The sequence below is a fragment of the Molothrus ater genome, chromosome 6 (genome assembly GCF_012460135.2).
Source record: "Molothrus ater isolate BHLD 08-10-18 breed brown headed cowbird chromosome 6, BPBGC_Mater_1.1, whole genome shotgun sequence".
Lineage (NCBI taxonomy): Eukaryota > Metazoa > Chordata > Aves > Passeriformes > Icteridae > Molothrus > Molothrus ater.
The window spans coordinates 28,539,419-28,558,240 of NC_050483.2; the positions used below are offsets into that span (position 1 = coordinate 28,539,419).

General features: G+C 46.8%; 1 protein-coding gene across 7 annotated transcripts in view; it reads left to right on the plus strand.

The window, feature by feature from the left end:
* The first annotated feature begins 582 nt into the window (after positions 1-582).
* SLC8A3 (solute carrier family 8 member A3) overlaps positions 583-18,822 on the plus strand; it is a 113,307-nt gene continuing 95,067 nt past the window's right edge. For 5 of the 7 annotated variants that reach the window (XM_036383832.2, XM_054515163.1, XM_036383836.2 and 2 more), the window contains exon 1: positions 583-1,126. The gene's annotated coding sequence lies outside the window, so the exon portion shown is untranslated. The remainder of the gene's footprint in view (positions 1,127-18,822) is intronic. The other 2 variants (XM_036383833.2, XM_036383838.2) reach the window with 2 other exon arrangements.

The window sequence follows — 18,822 nt, forward strand, 5'->3', positions numbered from 1 at the left end:
AAAATTACTTGCTGTCTCACAACTTGTTATTTTACTTCGGTTAAAAAATAACTGGGTGGTTTCTGCAAGCACAAAATAAAGCATGCAGCTTCAAATGGATACCAGGACCAATCTGGCTGTGTAATTATATTGCCTATATTTAATCTCTCAGAAGTGTTTGGCAGATGCTTTAAATTTCAGATATGCAATCAATATCTTCTTCTCTGAGGCTCAACTACCATGTTCTTGCCCCACCTTGCTTGAAATACACGAAGTCAAGTCAATATACTTGGACGGTACAGGAGTGATCCCCGCTCAGTGAGTGTATATCTCTATCTATATATACCGATGGAGACCTCGTAGAGGTGTGTGCGCGCGTGTTACATGCAAGACGTGCTCTGCCTTTATTTATTTTGGAAAGGGTTTGCCTTGGTTTCGCCGTGCCTCGCTTTAAACGATCCGAAAATCCCCCCTGGATTCAGAGGAATAAATATGCATGGCTTGTAATTCTGTTGCAGCGCTCGCTCCCAGCTGATAGGTGACGTGGAGTTTGGAGGCTCGCAGATTGGCTTTTTGATTTGGCTTCTTGCTGCAGTTGTGCAAACCTCGCTGGCTCCCAGAAATCAGGCTCAGCGCTTTGCCGTGCACCGTAATGCTGGGAAACCTGCACCGAGCCCCGATGGTGTGAGCGCGGGAGCGGGGAAAGCCCAGCAGATTCAGTGGCAATCTGGGGTACAATCCATTTTCTCTTTCCCCCTCCTCCCATTCATCTCCGTCCTCCTCGCCCTCCTCCCTCTTCGCCAAATCTCCCTTCCCTCCCCAAACTCCACCGCACGGAGCTGAAGATCAAGGCTGGTGGATTTATCAACATTTTACCTCCACCCCCACCCCCTTTTCCAGATGCACCTCCCCGCTCTCCCTGACAGCTGCAAAAGGGAACACAGGTTTTGTAGCGAACGAAGCAACTCGGACTGACATGCAAAGGCGACCCCCCCCGTACCCGCACACACCGTCGGTGAATCACCGGGAGATGCGATGAGCTCCCTTTAGGAACCGGAAGGATTTGTGTTGGGGAGTCAGTGGAGCCCCCCCTCCCCATCCCCCAGCCCGACCCTCCAAAAAAAAGTCAGGAAAGCCGCCAGAAAGGGTAAGTAAGGGGGTGCCACCATCGCTCCGTGGGAGACGCGAGGCTGGCGGGCAGGTGTCCTGCTGCCAGTCGGGGCTCCATGCCTTGCACGCGAATGGCCGTGAGCGGGGGGTGTTGAGGGGTGGGGGGACGAGAGCTCTTTGCAGGCTCATTTCCCGGGATAGCGGGGGGAATTAGCGTTGCCCAGGCGCTGGGAGCTCGCTTCATTCCCGCTATCTTCCCGGCGCCGTGGCGGCTCCGTGCCCGTTTGTGTGTGTGTGTGTGTGTGCGTGTATGTGTGTGTGAGGGGGGATGCGTGTGTGTGCGCTGCGGAGGGAGGGAGGGCTTTGCCTACGGCGCGGAGCGGGCGCTGCGGGGTGGATGCGCGCCGGGAAGGGAGCACCGGGCCGGGCCGGGCGCTGCGGGGCCGGGGCCTGGCGGAGCGGGCGGGCTCCGGCGGGGCGTGCGCGGCAGGAGCTGCCCGGTCCCGCGGCACCGCGCGCGGCCGCCCCGGGATCCCTCCCGCCGCCGGGCGGGGGTGCCCCGGTTCGGCGGCGCGGCGCGGCCCGCAGGGATGCCGGGGAGCCCGGGGGGGTGGTTCTGCCCGGGGCTGCCAGGCGGGGGAAGCGGCTCTCATGCAGTGCTATAAATTTCCTTTTTTATAATTTCCCCCCCCCTCCCCCACCACTCCCCCCTTTTAAATTTCCTTTTTATTTTTAATTTATTTTTTTCTTCCGCCGGGAGAGGCCGGGCCGGGCCATCCCCGGCCGTGGGGCGGGGGCTTCGGGGCCGCCGTCCTGGGCAGCTGTCGCGCTCCGTCCGCCGGGGCCGGCTTGTTTACCCCGGGTGTCAAATATCGCTGCTGCGCCAGGCGCTGCCCTAAATAGGGCAAGGGCCGCCGGCAGGCCCGCAGCCCCCATGGCAGGGGGACAGGAACTCCGCACACACACATGCACACGCATGAGAGCTGACCTAAATGTGGGCTGGTTTTACACTCTACCTGTCTCCCTCTCTTGCTTCAGAGCTTTATGTTTTTTCACCTGTGTCTAAGTATTGATCATCCTGGGTGAGAGACGAAACCATTGCAGTTGGTTTTGGGGTTTTCTTAACTATTATTCTAAAACGTGACTGTTCACAAGCATGGTCATTTCCCCCTCTGCCCCCTCCAATGGAGCTGTAGTTTAATGGTTGGGTTCCTGACTTTTTTGGGTTGGTCCTTGGCTTGTTCTGGGAATTTTACCCTAAAAATCTATTTCAGATTTAGGGGGAAATGCTCGAGGGACAGTCAGAGTGAAAAGAGGTGCCTTACACACATATTCTCCCTCTTCATGCTTATATGTATGTTCCTTTAATTCCACACATCTCTTTTTAAAGCAAAAGAGTGATTTTTTGGAGCTGTTTTTTTTTTTTTTTTGGTTTGTTTGTTTGTTTTTTAATTTATTTTATTTATGGAGATGACAGGGTTGGAAGACTTAGGTAACAGCCGGTAGCACCTTTCCATTTTAGAGCACACATCTCATGGCCCCTGGTGGGAGGCCCAGGACAGCAGAGCTGGCTTTAGGGGATGCAATACACAGGGAGGGGACACAGAGGCCTTGAAGGTGCTCTGTAGGTTCGGTGCAGCAGGGAGAGGCATCGCTCCCCTGCGGCACCAGCATTTCTAGGGAGTCCCTAATCCTGCTCCATCCACTGCTGTTGGAAGCTTTTGTTTACCCTGATCATGGTTTAGCTGAGAAAGTCACATTTGGTGCTCATGTTTGTGCTTCTGTTTTCAACTGGAACGAGACTTGCTTCCTGAATAGAAGTAGTGATGTTGGAAAAGAGCATGTCCAGCTGCCGCCGAGGGCTGGCTGGGGAGGAGTGGGAGCAGCCCAGGAGCCCTCAGTTCTGCCATGAGTGTGCAACATGAGGCGAATTGGCTACCCCGTATTGTAAATAGAAGGGTGTAGTATCAACCAGTGTGGGGAAGGAGACGACTGATGGGTATAGAGAGCCTTACACAAAACGTGCAGTACAGCAGTCTGGTTTCTTTTCCTTAAAGCCAAATATGAGTCCTGCTCTAATAAGGAGGTAGTTTAAGAATTGCTTAAATGCCCAAGGTAGGACAGACTCTAGTTATCCCACTGCTGAGATCCTAAAGTGAGGGCAGTGGAAATGCAAGTAAGCTTGCTATGTTTTTTGCGTACCTCCAGTGTGCTGCTAGGCACATCTCAGGTCCTGGGTTTCACTTGTATAATGAATGGTATTTTTCTTCCTGGGTGGGGATTTGGTAACGATATGGTTACAATAACTAGTGGGTGACAGGGTGTGAGAGAGAAGGCAGATACGTAGCCATCCTAACACCCCTCTCCACTGCACTTGTTTTTGCAGAGATCCTGCTCTTGCTTTGCAAAGCTGCCACGTGACAGCATGGCGCTTGGGATGGCAGATGCCATCATCAGGAGAGAATAGTCCTTTCTGTTGCCCTAGGCAGTGTGGGAAGCAGTCTTCAGCACCCAGAACAGGACATCACATGTGGAGCAGTACCAAGCACAGCCTGGATCATGCATCGTTCTGTGCTCCATAGGTTCTTGCTGGGCCAGTGTAGAGCAGGAGCTGCCCTGTCTGATCCAGTCAGACTGGAGCACACTGTGTTGTTGGGAGTCATGGGCAGTTGTTCTTCATGGCAATCCTAGGATGCTGAAGGCACTGCTCCTCAGCTTGGCTGGCTTGGAGGAAGGAAAGAGATACCCACGGATGAATCCACCCTTCCTGCTTCCTCTGCTTTTCTCTGAAACTGGTGGGTTTGAAGTCAGAGGAGGCTGGTCCAAGCTTGGCAGATGCTATGATATTGCAGGTTGGACAGGTAGAGAGATTGCTAAGGGCTTAGGCTGACCTGCTGCTGTGTTGTGGCAGATCCCTTATTTTTAAAGGGTCTTTCCTGTGGGAGGCATCCTCTGTCCCCAAGGCAGGGCAAGGCCACAACAGCGTGTGTCAGCACTTTTATTAGAAGCCAAGTGAAGATGTATTCCCTTCGCCAATATTTTCAAGTGAAGCACTATACAGATAAATGGTCTGTCTGTCAGGGTTTTGTTTGCTTGTTTTAAACAAACAGCATCAGTCTCCTCCCCTAAGCTTCCCCAATGGCCAAGTGGCATTGACAAATAGTTCCTTGTTCTTTGTTGCTGTCATGTTTCAGATGCCTTTCATGTGCTTCACAGTTAAAAAGATGGCTTTGATTGCTGGCCAATTTTTTTTTTTATAAACCAGGCAGTAATTTCTAATTCTATATTTAAAAAAAAAAAAGTGAAGGAAATTAAATTACAATGACAAAAACATCTTCTTAATAGGGAAAAAAAAGTCTCTGAAGCCAGGAAATTGATAGTTGCGATGCTCCATCTACCATCACCCACTGTGTTGAGGTATTGTGGCATAGATTAATGCTATTGTTGATTCACTGTTTAGATAATGGTAACTCCTAAAGGCATCAGCCTGGTTGGGGGCCCATGTTTCCAAGTGCCATACAGATGTTTAGTAAATTACAGTCTTTGTCCTGAAGAGTTTCATGCGTTGAGAAATACATGAGATGATAAGCTGTTCTTGGGGAACCTTTAAAACACCTGTATTGCTGAGCTTGTGGTCCTGAATCTGCTGATTTCAGTGATGTGGGGTTTGGGGCTGAAGAGGAGGCTCCTGGTCATGTCCCTGCTTGCCGGCAGAATGGGATCCAGGAACCACCTCAAGTCTCCTGCAGCTTCAGTGGACTTCTGGGCTGCTTGAGGTCTAACGCAGTATAGAGTGTAGCTGGCTTCTCTTCCTCCCCTCTGCCTTAATGCTTTAAGCTGCAAGCTGTGGTTGAGGGCCATCATGGATGTGAGTGCATGAAGTTCACCATGATGGCCTCCCAACCTCCCCACGAGGCCCTTCTGTCACAGGGTTTTGCAGGCATGACGTGGCAGGGATATGTCATGCCATTCTGAAGGTAGCACCACCACCCCATCTTGGTAATGTCACAGTGAGACCCAGGTGCCATTGTTCCTGCAGTACAGCATCATAAAGTAATTAGCTAGCCCCATAAGACACATTTATAAATAGGTGATTATCATGCCCCCATGCTCCTTCAACTCTCAATTTTCTGGTAATTCTGTCTTTAAATCTGCTTGCTGGAGCCTTTGATCACACAGCTGAGCTGTCATTGATGTCTCTGACAGTTGACATGGGAGAGAAGGGAGCTTAGGGCTCTTAACATTTCTTTTATGACAGCTTGTTTTCTAATGAAACACTCCAATGAGGATTTTCCATCATAATAAAACAGGGAGCTCTTCCAGAGCACTCAGATTTAGGGAGAAGCTTCTGTTTCTATTCAGTAGCAGATTATTTCAAGGCTACAAAACTGAGCTTGCTCTGGTTGCTGCCTTCCTGTACTCTGCTGTCTTTTTACCTAAGCCTCCTAACTCAGGACAGTGGCAAAGACAGCCAGGTCAAGAGCAATCAGAAATACTAAATATCCTATGCTGCTGGGCATGTTTTGCAACCAGTGAGGTGCCAAAGAATTTTAGGAACTACAGACAGATGAGACTGCATTGCCATTGCTTTCATCTCTCCTCTCCTAGGCTGGTACTTGGAGGCTGTCTCAAAGCAAACAGCAGCATCGCAGAATAGAGTTTTAATCAAAAGAAGTGTAGTGATGCGGGGATGTACCTGTGAGAGGGCACTTAGATCTGACTGCTGAGGTTGTGTTGAAGGTGACGTGTCCAGGAGTGAACGTGGGACTACAGTGCTGACAACAGAAGGTGCCCTGCCAGTGCATTCATATGCTGCATGCTGGTGAAAGCTGGTTTTCATCCCCAGAGTAGGGGCAGAAGCAGGGAGGGTTAGAGCATGTCTGCACCTCACTCTGGATGTGTCCTAGCTCACCTCGATGTGAGTAGTGCTAGGAGAGAGTCTGTCAGAGTCCAGGCAGGCTGTGAAATCCACCACTGCCCCAGGGCCACAGCTCCCCGCACACAAATTAGTGAAGGCAGCACTGCCTCTGCCATGCACAGGTGAGGGTACTTGGAATACTGCTTCAGGTCTGAAGAACCTGTTCTTTTGCTCTCCATACTGTTTACTGTCAGGAAAATTTGTCTTGGGTGATTAAGTCGTGGATGCCTTGGTATACCAACTTGAGGGAGGCCTTCCTTGTTGGGGAGCAGTATCTTGATGCTGAGCTTCAAGTTCACCTTAATAAGCACCTTTATCCTCTTCTCTGGTTTTGGCTGGGATTAGGCAGTGACTTGAACACACATGTTGGTTGGGAAAAATGGAGACAGAGATATGTCTCTGCCCTCGTGTTGCAGGACAAGGCTGTTCAATGGTCTGGGAGGCGTTACAGGATTCACTGCTGCAAGAGGCAAACCTGCCTCTGCCCATACAGCTGATGCACTTGCCATGCTTCTCATCTGGGCCTTGTTTTCTACAACTTTCCCACCCTGGCTGCTTGTTTCTGCTCCTCTCCCACCCCTGCAGGATGCTGGCACAGTGGCACGTGTGCCCAGGTGGTGGGTTCTGCTTGCTTTTCTGCCAGACAGATTCCTGGTCCTTATTCATGCCCTAGCCATGCAAACAGTTATGCCAATAAAAAGGGGAGAGCTAGAGCAGAGTGGTAACAAATGACCAGAGGTGGAACATGTTCAGGTTGGCTTAAGAATCCCTGCTTCCACCTGTGAAGCTTCTGCCTGAATTGCCTGCAGCAGTTAAGGCTTGGAGTTGGTTCAGCCTTGAAGTCTGTGCTTGATGAAACAGATAGTATTGAATGCAAATTAGCTGCAAAGAATCTGAGTGATGGGGTCTGCGAAGCACTTTTAAAACTATTAAGAGGCACAAAAAGCAGGAAAAAAAATAGAAAACAATTTTTAACATAAAATCATCCCAAGAACATGCACAGGGGTTTATCCTGATTAAAAAAAAAAAATAAATCAGAGTCTAGGCCAAGCTATTTCTCAGATGCAACATGCCAAATGGACTCAGGTTTTTCAAAAAGAGAATAAAATGGGAACTTCCCCTCTGCTCTCCATTCTTTCGAGTCCCTTGAAAGCTTCACACTAGCACTCAGCACTTCATCAACAGCCATCTCTCCATGTTGAAGCCTGCAGACTGCATTCCCTGGCAGTGCAAGTGGGAGCAGTGCCAACTGTTCTATTAGGTTTGCACCCACGAAACCCACTAGCAAGGGAGGACCTGACTCTTTGTCCCAAGGGACCGCAGCGGGCTCAGTTTGCACTGCTGCCGTGCACTCACCGGGGTGCTGAGTGTGGACTCTCTCTTGGCTAGTGTGAGAGTCCTGGGGAGGCTGCTGGCCTCGGTGCTAACAGGGCTCTGTGTGAGGACCCAGGGACCAGAGTGAGGTGGAGCTCTCAGTGTTGCTGTCTTCAAAGTGTGAGGGAAGGTGGGTGTCTGTGTACTTTTCCTTTGTGAAGGATTCTGATGAGGGATAATGACTTATCATGCTTAATGCTGCTGCTTTTGCTCTGGCAGTGCCTAGACAAGAATGAGCCTTTCAAAGCTTGTGTCATAGGAGGCAAGCAGGGGGAATGCTGCTGGAGTTAGCCATGATTGGATATTCTCCCATTTGAGAATTTTGGAGATGGGTGGACTAGACAATGGCCTCACACAAATTACCACCCACACTGACTTTTTAAGCCGAATTTTTTCCTTTCGTTTTAACCTTCCAGAGTAGTTTCAGGTTCACTTCTTCTAGTAAATGTTTCCTCTTCTCTTAACTTAAATAATCCATCTTCCCAAAGCTGACCTGACAGATGTTTCCCCCGCAGTGACCCTGCACACACAGCACACTTCATGAAACCCTGGCTTCCATGAGGAAATGCAGCACCAGCAGTGACCCTGCTGGTGTCCCAGCTAAAAATAAAGCCTGTCCCTCCTGGCAGTGTTGGGGTTTGCTTTTAAGTAGGTAGGCAGTTTTACCCATTGGCTGCAATGTGCTCTTGTGCCAGGCAGAAGGCACAGCTTAACCTTCAGAGCATGATGGAGCTGCCTTTCCTCTGGGGAATCACACCAGGAGACTGAAGGTGAGAAGATGCTCTGCTGCACTTGGTGCACCTATGTCACTCCCAAAAATCTGCTAGCTTGCCTGCTGCCTGTCTAGATCCATCTCTTTGCTGTTTGTGCATCCTAGTGAGTCACAAACACCCCTCCTTCCCCCAGCTGTGGCCTTTTCCTGCCTCTGCTTTTCCTTCTTAAATATATAGATTTCTTCATGGTTCTCAGTAAATGCCCCAACTCCTGACTTCCCTCAAAAACTCCATGCCTTCTAGCTTCCCAGGTTTAAGCTTCTTTTGCCTTGGTTGACCACCTCTATCCTTCGGACCAAAGTTAATTTCCCACCGAAGGCTGAGGGAGGGGACGTGGGAGCTATGTTGGGTTGTGCAGTATTCCAGAAACCTCATGTAATTACTGTTGAAAAGATAATATGAAGAGATGGTCTGGTAATAATTTGCAAGTATCTGTATGGGAGCCAACAGCTACTAGGTATGGTGGGCTTGGTGCAGTCAACCCAGATGAAGAGTGGTCTTGGTAAGCGGGTTCGGAAAAGACCACAAGGGTGCTGTGGGAGGAGGCGTCAGGGGGAAGATCCAGAAATGTTTCTATGTCTGTAGAGTGAAGATTTGTTTTGATACAGGCCTCAAATTCATTGAGAACCCATTTTATTCATTTGTCTGCTCACTGAACTCCCACTGCAAAATGGATTTGTTTCAAGGCTTTGTCTTGAAAAGTGACCATCATTTTGTCAAAGATGTTTTGTGCTTGTTCTTTTACCTGTTCATGTCTCTGACCTGAATGCAACACTAATGGTGGCTCTGCCTGGGATAACATTCTTCCTATCCATTGTTCCTCGCTTGCTGGTGTTGGAGGACTGTTGCTTCTGTTTTGGCAAAGCATTTGCCTGTGACTTGTGACAGATGACAGGAGTTCCTGTCATCAGCAACATCAGGATGAGCTGGGTTCAGAGCACCACCACAGACATATGGCTGGGCACGAGAGGCTTTCTGGGCTGAGGCAGGAGGGGTAGGGAGTGAATCTTGAGAAGGGTGTGAAAACTGGATGTTTATTCCTGCCTCAGCTGTTACTCAAGTCAGTCCTTCACTGAAACTTGCAGCAAGAGCGGGACCCTGCAGTTTTTTTGCTGTAGTAGGGTCTTAGGAGAGATTTGGACTTGAAAGCAAGTTAAATGCATCTTAGTTTGATTTTTCTCTTCACAGAAAAGGATGAAAAAATATTTTTTGCTGTCGCTGAAGGGTACTCAAACTCCTGAGTAAAACTGATGGAGATATGGGACTACTAGGATCCATAATGGAAGCTGTGCCCCTCAGTGGCAGGATAGAAGCTGTCCTCTCTTTTTGCCCTGGTGGCTTAAATAGATTGTACAGTGAGTGCTGCATGGGATGAGTATGTTATCCAAGCACATGCATTAAGCTAGTGACTCCTGTCATTTTACCTTCAGGATGAGGCACTTCACGTGCTGATCCAAGGTGACAGTGGGCACATGGTGGAGGGGAGAGACTCTAAGCCTTGTGTGCTGCAGTCTGGGATTGTGGAGAGAAGGAGAATATTCTCCTTCTCTCGTCTGGTTTCAGTGCATTTAGCTGAAGTGGTCATCTCTCATGACTCAGCTGCTGCTCCTGTTGGCAGGACTAGTTGTGGCAGATTTGGGGCCAGCATGGAGTATTGGGAGGAAGGAGGAATCAGGGCAGGATAGACAGGAATATAGTTGTATGGGGGAAGTAGGAAGATGCGCCCCAGCTGCTGTGTGTGATGTGGGTTGTGAAGAAGAAATAGATTAAGTTTTCCTTTTGACGGTTTCTGTTGTATGAAATGTTGCCAAAGTTCCTAAGGCATCTCCTTCAATAGAGTAAGCTGGCTCTGCTGACTTGGGCTCACTGGACCTATGCTGATTTACGCCAGAGAAAATCTGGTCCTAAGTACTCTGTCTCTCTTCTCTCTTGCCAGCCCCCCTCTGATGGTATGCAAATTGACTAGGCTGGATAGTTCTGGTTTTTAAGATGACTTTGTGTAAAAACAGGCTTTTTAGAGGGGAGGGTCAAGGGGAGGAAGCTGGTGAAAGTAAGTGCTCTGAATACCAGGAAAATGCTATTTCTTCACTTTGGAGATAAACAGTAGTATGATTATTATATATGTTGCTAGAAAGTTCTTCTGATACATGATATCCTGCATCCAGTTTTCAAATGTTCTGCACTGGTATCTAAGTTAGGACTTGCTGACTGCTGGGAATGGGAGAGTATCATTGCAGACATGTTGGAAACCACAGGGGAGAAGTCTCATCCTTTACAAACAAAGTGCTTTGTTGTATGCACTGCCCCCAAGCTGGCAATATAGGTAATCTTGATTTTTTTGAATCTTCTTAATGGATCGAGTCATGTATTTACCTGGCTTAGCCCTATGACATCTGGGTATGGAATCTGCCTGATGCTCTTGGTAAGAATCAAGAAATAACCTCATGTCTTTCTTTGGAGAAAACTGCAGTAGTCTCTCATAGTCATCTGTTTGATTTTCTGCAGGAATTTTAAATCATGCTTAGGTGTCCAGTGGAAAATCTGTGATTTCAGTGGGTTCCAGGTGTCCAAGTGGGTTAAAAGCTGCTCTGTTAAGCTTCTAACCACCCTTTGAAATGTGGTCCTTTGCAACTCCTTTGGGGGAATATCTAAGGCACATTCAGACCATGGAGGAGGCAGAGGAGGAAGGTAGTGAGGCTGTAATAGTGAGAAAGAAGGATTGAGGGTGTCTAGCTCCAGACAATATTTCAGATTACCTGCCCTTGGCAGGACAGAGCGGGGCAGCCAGCCAGCGAGGGCAGACCTGCAGTTGGAACACAAACTGAAAGGAAAAAGGTGAATCAACCTGTCTGGTAATTCTGTAGTGAAGAACAAATTTCTGCCTGTCTTTGCTGTAGAGATCAGAGTGGCATATGGCTTTATACAGCCCATAGGGAAAGCCATCAGAGGGTGGGGAGAGAAGAAATGGAAGTGGGGCAGCAGATAGCTTGGAGACTGCTGCCACTTACTGTAATTGCCGTAGTGGCTCAGCTTCCACTGTTTGTTGTCCATGTCATCTCTGCAATTACCATATGGTAAATATGACTTGAGTCCCTAGCAAATAACAGAGCTAGTATTAAAAGAGAATCTGTAAACAGCTAGTGAACAAAGAGCAATAAACAGCCCGGACTTATGAAGAATGAATTAATCATCGTGGATGCGAGGGCTTATTTTTTTAAAGCAGTTGCAGAATTAGTAGCTGAAAAAACAACAGATTAAGATATCTAATTTGTCAATAAGAGAGACATGGGGATATATGGCAGTAAAAGGGTGAAGGTGCTGTGTGAAATCTTATTTGATAACTGTATTCAAACTGGGTGAATTTACAGGTTTTGGCACCTCCCAAGTGAAGTGGGAGGTATTTTGAGGATAACCCATAGCTCAGTGCATTTTTCATGCCTCCTGCTGTGCTCAGATCTGCAGAAGCAGTGGGCGTGTTACAGTGTATTTCCCACATCTCAGCTGGAGACCTTGACTTTCTGGTTGAAACTCTGGAAATCTCTGCTTTCATTCTGCACATGGCAGTCAGCACTGTGCTCCTTGTGCCAGCCCCACCGTGCTGGGGGTGCACAGCAAACAGGTGGAGAGGTTTTAAAAAGTGAGCAACACAGTGGGTCTCTGTGCATCAGTCTTGATTTAACCTTCATAGCGAGTCCAGTATCTCGTGAAAACCTGCTGTACAGCAGAGCTGAGAGGCAAGTGTTCACTGCCCAGGCGTGTCTTTCCTGCTCCAAAGAGGGCAGATCTGCTGTCGTTTTTGGTGGGAGCAGGCACTGAACTATGGCTCTCCAAGATACCTGTCTGCTTCTGACTGCCTTGAAGATGGAGAATCAAGAGGAGATGAAGATAAATGATTATAGGGCAGCCTGGGCTAATTTATAAAGATTAAAATAAATTTGTGTGCTTTGGCCAAAGAAAAGCTGTGGAGGAGAAGAGCTATTTACAAGTATCTGTAGCATGTAAATCTCAGACAGGGAGGAGAATGGTTGAGAGTGCTCCAAGGACATGATAATGAGAACTAGCAGCATAAATTTTCTTAATTTCATCCTAAATATAAGGAAGATGGCTAAAGCCTCCAAGATAAATTACATCATGGCGGAGTCTCTATGGGAAGTTGTGGAGATGCCATCACTTGGATAATTTAAAACTCAGCTGGACAAAGTACTAGGAAATAATGGTCACAAGGGGAGCAAGGCAGCGGAAGTCCCTGAGGCATGGACCGGGCAACTCTTCTGTCTCTGGTCTAGCTAACTGTGAAATAAATGAAATCTGTGCTAATTAGGCTGAGGGCTTTTCTAATATGACAACAACCACTTGTTTTTGCTGCAGTAGTAAAGATGCTTTCTGAAGTGTAACCTTCTTCTCCTCTCCCCTCCCGGTTTTCTGCCCAGTCTCCCACTTCACCATTTGCTGCTTCTGCCTCCATTCACCTTTTTAATGTTTTCTTTCTTGCTGAGCCAGGAACAGGCCCTTCTGAACAGACTTGTGGAGGGCTTATAATTTCTCTTCTGTGTGATGTGGCATTTTTGGCAAAAACTTTTTTTTTGCTGCATATAGACCAAAAAAGTAATAAATTTTGTTTTTATTTTTCCTCTAAGAATAAGTTAAGAAATAAACAGGCTCTTCCAGAGGATGGGAGCTAAGGGCTCCCTACCTCCCTACTTGTTGCACCAAATCCAGCACATCATGTGATTTTTGTTTGTCTCAAATAGGTTTTCTGTCAGAAAACTTGTGTTTTTCTTGACAAAGTCTGGATCTAAAGATGAAATGTGACTACAACACCTCTTCTCTCCTTATGTACCATTTAGCCTGCCTCTCTGTGCAAATAGCTATGGGCTTTGAGGCACAAATGCACTTGTGCTTGTTGACAACAAATCCTAGAGTCTTTAATTGTAACAGTTGCAGATCTGTCACCAGAATGCTAAAGAAATGTCAGAATTGCTGTTGTCATCTGTAGGATGCTGTGAGTCACTAGGTGATAAGTTGCACTTTGATGGTGGCACCTGAACCAGCAGTATAATATGTCTATGAAGCAGGAGCAGTAAATAACACACCCTGTGTGCTGCCACGGGCAGTACATAAAATGTCTTTCACTGACAAGAAGTTTTCCTCACACTGCTGAAATGATTTTCCCCTTCCCCTACTGTTCCCCAAATGGTCTTCACTACTCTTTATAAACTAGCAAGACAGTGTGATGGAAACCAGTGCCTCGAAGGCTGCAGCAGAGGAACCAGTGTCTGGTGCAACCCCATGTGTTGTCAGGTGCTCCATGTTTTGTCTCCTTAAGCTGCAGTCCATGGAAGAGGCAGGGGGACCACCAAGTGGGTGACCAAGTAACTCCACTTCTTTATTTCCCTCAGCCTCCTAAACCTTAAAAGGGAAGATTTTCAGCATCTTCACTGGGCCTTTCACATCATGAGCATAAGAGTCTGGAGAATGTGGCTGAACCTTCCCTCTCATTTTGGGGCCATTCAGTCACTGGGAAGAACGGGGAGTTCACCTGTAAGGGGATACAAGCACCTAAAGGCTTTAACTGTGTTTAGAAATGTTGAAAAGACTGATCCTTGAAGGTCAGCCTCTAAATGTGCAATGGAGGCTTCCCAGTGTCTTCTGAAAGGCCACAACACTGACTTTTTGCCAAATGCACATGTGATTGTCACTAAGGCACTGCAGTGAGCTCCAGGTGCATTTTGTACACAGGATGAGTTTGCTCTGGGTCCCTGTGCAGTAACAGCAGGATGTGGTGGCCACAAGCAGACCTGGACCCCATAGCTGTGCTTCTTAGTCTCTTACTATGTGGGTGACTGAGCACGAGCACAGGCTGACCAGAGAGGTTGTGTTTGAATATCCTCAAATGTATTTTTGAGTATGTTTTGAATGTATTCAAAAGCCAGCTGTATGTGGTCCTGGGCAATTGGCTCTAGGTGGCCCTATTTGAGCCAGGGGGTTGAAGTAGATGGCCTCCAGAGATCCCTGCCACCTCCTGTGTGAATTGCCTGCTTGAAAGTCCTGGAAAAACAACAGTGAGATTTGTGTAATATTCATGAAAAGAAAAAGCCCTCATCTATATCTGAGCAGATAATGCTGCCTTTTCAGCAGGAGCATGCCCACTACTAATCTGTATGTCAGCCTAAATACTAGGTTTTGGGGTTTGAATGTAAAAGAGGCTATGGTTCTGGGGGAAAAAAGAGCAACTCTTGCTCTTTACCAGGCTGAGGAATCTCAGACATGGATGTGTATGGGGAGCAGAAGAGCGAACCCATCGTGGCCTCAAAGGAGGCTGCACTACCACACACCATCAATAAGGATGGCTTTTAAAGTGTGGCTGTGGCTGCCCACTGGAGGCTTCCTGCAGTGTCTGCCAGCTCCTGTGCATGTCTGTGTACAGTGCTGTGTTGCAGCTCCGCTACCCATATATCTGGCTGTCCTATACAGATGTTCTTTAGGTCAGGTGTGAGCAAGGAAATAAAATGCCTGGCCAGTCAAGTGCAGTCAGTGGGGTATTGGAAAGGGACAATTAAGTACAGGCATCTTTATGGGTTAGCTGTTTATGCCCCTGCTTTTCCAGGAGCATCATGGATACTAAACTACAGAAAAAACAGTGTGGACTAGTTCCCTAGGGCAAGTTGAGTGTTTGGAGGTTGCTCCTAGCTGTACACAGACTTGTGCTCTGCTTGGACCAGCCCCTGGGATCACCAAATGAACTGGATCTCATCACTGCAGCATTTCTATAAGGAATTAGTAGACTTCAGTTGTTATGTCAATTTACACCCATTTACCATGCTAGAATGGTGGGTATTGCTCAAATTAGAAGGGACACCAGCTTGTAAATATTAAAGACTTGCTAAGAGAGCTGGTAGCTTTTTTTATGGTAGCTTTTTTTTTTTTGCACCATCTTGAGCAAAAAGAAAGGCTGCTTTTGACACATACCAAGGGGATTAATCCATAGGCAGCTAATTCTGGGCTTTGGCATGTTTACTGTGAAGTGCAAAGCAACAAGCACCTACAGCTCTCTGCAATAACTTTTCCATGGAGCCAAACTGTGGGGATCTGTCAAGGTCTAGACATGAGTTATTGTGCTGTTTCCCTCATAAAACCTAGCTGGTACAATAGTACAGAGGTAAACTACCTCTTTGCTGTGTCATAATCTGTGTAAAGTCAGTTTGGGCTCCTTGGTTGTGCTCATTTCAGATAGGCAGGCATGTGCCATTAGTCTGACAGTTTAAGGCCTGGTCTGTGTTGGAAATTTGTACTTGTCAGACAAAATGAATCTGATTACACTGTTGTGGCCTTTGGCTTGCAGGTAAATCTTAACTTGCATTCTGGATACTATTCTTGTAGTGATGAGCAAGGGGCTCAATAGCATTTCAATGGAGAAAATTGAAAAATAGGCTTTGTTTTGTATTAAATATTTTGCCATGCTTTTATGCTGGAGGAGGGAGGACCGTGCAGTAGGTACAATACCTCCTCTGCAAAAAGTCAGTCATTTGTGTTCTTTGGCAAAAAGGCTATAATTTCAATTTTAGTTCATGGTTGTGAAAACCCCTGTATCTTCAATCAAAAAGCTTTTATGTGCTTTGGAACTGAGGAATGTGAAGTCATGTTATTAAGCTGCGCCTTATTTCTGTCTCACTCAGCTTTGGAGCGGGGCTGTGAGATGATACTGATAGCAGTGCTGTATCTGCTCTGTGCTGGGACAAATGCTTGCTAAGTGCACCTTGAGCCATCTCTGCCTGGCTCCAGTGCAGCACCCACGCCTGAGTGGGGCTCACCCCATGCTGAGATCTAATCAGCTGCCTTTTCTGGCTAGTCACAGATGTACTCCCATGTCTCACTTGTCTGGGAGGTGGGAGGAAGAGGAGAAGGAGCGGGAGGTGCCAGAAGACTTAATCTTATTTCCAGGTCAAATCCAAAGGCTTTTTTGATGGTTTAAGGGGCATTTTGCCTAAATAAGAAATTAATAGGGACTTAGGGGGTTGCCTTTGGTTTTATGTTTAATGAGCAGTGATATAGGAACTTGGTATGTAGAGGTTACATATCAGCCATCACTGTGTTATGTTGCCTCTTGATTTTATTTCTTGTATATGATTCTTTTGAAAATATCATTACCTTTAGATTCATGAAAGAAGTTGTGTACAAAAAGCTAAATTATAAGGTATCAGTATACCCTTGCCAGCTTTATGCCAAATACAAATCCACAGGAGACAAGCCATCAGTCTTCTGAAACTCAGCTATTATAAAATATCATAGAATTTATCTCATAGAACCATAAAGTGGTTTGGGTTGGAAGAGACCTTAATTGTGATAAGTGTGGTCCATACTACCCTCTAGACTGTCTTCAGAAGGATTTCAAGACTCATCATTTTATTTTTGGGTTCTATTTATGCATTTAGAGATGATGTGGCCATTGTCAACTCTTGTAGAAGGAGTTCCTTCCACTAAAATAACTATTATGTGTTTTCCCAGAGCCTTGCTGTTGAATGCTTGCTCATCCTGGTGCAGTGATGCTCACAGCACTTTGTCTCTCTTTTGCATTGATTGATTGCTTTGAACTTACCCTACCATACAGGGGGCACTTTCTGGTCCCTTCACTACCAGTGCCCTCATTTGCATGTATTCAATTTGGAAGCAGAGACTTGTGGGAGAAAATTATGTCTGATAGCAAAGAGATGGTGGAAATTATGATCCTTGTGATCACCCAGTACCAACTAACTTTCTACTGTTGCTGCAGCCTCCTGCTGTTTGCATCTTGTAGGGCCAGGGCAGTGACAGTGCTGGAATGACACCTCTCTGTGCCAGACGTGGATGTGTTTTGTTGCACTGGTGTCAGAGGGGTGACACCATGACGACTCCTGAGTGCCTAGGAGTGTCTCAGGATTGTGCTGCAAGGCCACCTGGAGGCCTGGTGCTCAGAGCAAGTCTCATGCTAAAGGTTGGCTCCTGTTATAGTCAGCCCTGCTGAGATCAATGCCACTGCTTAGAGGAGGAGTGGGGAGTGTCTGCTGCACTCCAGGCAGGCCAGGAATTCCCTCCTCTGGTTTTTGGACTGAGTTTAGTAGCTATGCTTTAGGGAGAACTTGCACCTTGTGTAAGCAACCTTGTTGACCTGAAGCTAGAGAGTGATTTTTAACTCTTCTGTCCTCTGTCACCTGAATGTCAAAGCATTACCTCAATGTTTTCTTAAGACCAGTTTTAAAATTTAATGCTTTTATTCTGTTATAGAGCATTTTTGCAGCAGTTCTCAATAGGGGGGTGACCATAAGAATGCTTCACTGTATTTTTCAGTTTGGTTAGGTTGCTGTTTTTCCTGTTAATGAACATATATTAAGATCTTATTAGACAGCATGGCTGTGAGCAAAGTTCCTGTTGATCCCACTGGGAAGTTTTATCTGTGGCAAAGAATTGCAGGATCAGGTCATTATCGTTTCATTTTAGAAAAATGATTGTGACCTCTACTCGATGTCAAAGCAAATGAAAATCAGTGAAGAAAAATGTTCCCAAATTCTGAGATTTTAGTCTGCAACACATAGCCTGAGTTTGGAGATCCTAACACATAAACAGAGGCTGCCCTGGCAGAGATTGTCTTTGAGATAACATACTATTAGTTTGATAAATAATGGTAAAATTACCCTCTGCTTAAAATCAAATTAAAAATTTAAGCAGAACTGGCAAGGTCCTGGAGTGTGTCGAGGAGTGCCTAGCAATAGAAACCATCATGGCATTACAGAAGGTAGACAGTGTTAATTACAGAAGTTGTTTGTCCCACAGAGAAGGAGGTTGATGGTAGGAGTGATTTATTTCAGAGGGCATTTACTCATTGCACTATTCCTAGACAAGGCTCTGAATTTAAGTGATACTTAGACTCCTAAATAATGTTTGAAACCAAATTTAGGTGGTTGAGTCACGTATATGTTTTTGAAAGTACTCCTGTCTTTCTGTCAGCCATTTCTACATGGCTGATCTTGGAAGACACAGCACCTACTGGATGTGGTACAGTTAAGTAGGAGCTGGGAGCTGAAAGTGTCAAGAGGTTGGTGGATACCTGCCAGCAGCTGCAGTATGGAAAAGGATGATCTGATGTGCCTGGGGTGTTTTTGGAGCTGCTGTGCTTGTGCAGCTGGTCTCTGTGTGCACCTTGCGTCAGAGGCACCTGGAATGCGTCATCTTTGCTGTTGTGTGCACACATCCACCTGGCAGCCCAGAGATCTTGGGCTTGCTCACAGTCACTGGCCCGCACATGTTCACTGGCCCTTTCTCAGGAGTTTCCTAACACCCTGCAGCCCAAAATCTAGGCAAGTACTGTGCAGAGAGGGAAGGAGGAGAAAATGGAGCATCAAACTGAATCTGAGTTGTATTTCCTGGGCAGTTCAGTCCTCGCTGTGACCCTGAGCTATGCAGGCAGTGGGGTGTTTTAGTGAGATTTCAAGGCTGGGGCTGGGGCTGTCTAGCAGTCCTCACTGGGGCTGATGTCCTTCTCATCCCTGGGAGCTCAATCAGGCACCAGGGCTGTGGGATACCAGAGGATAGGTAAGTAGGCATTGGAGTGGGAGGGTATGTAGGCGAACATGGGAGAATTACACTTTTCTGAATTAGTCCACACAGCATGAAGAACTGTATTGTTTTTTAATT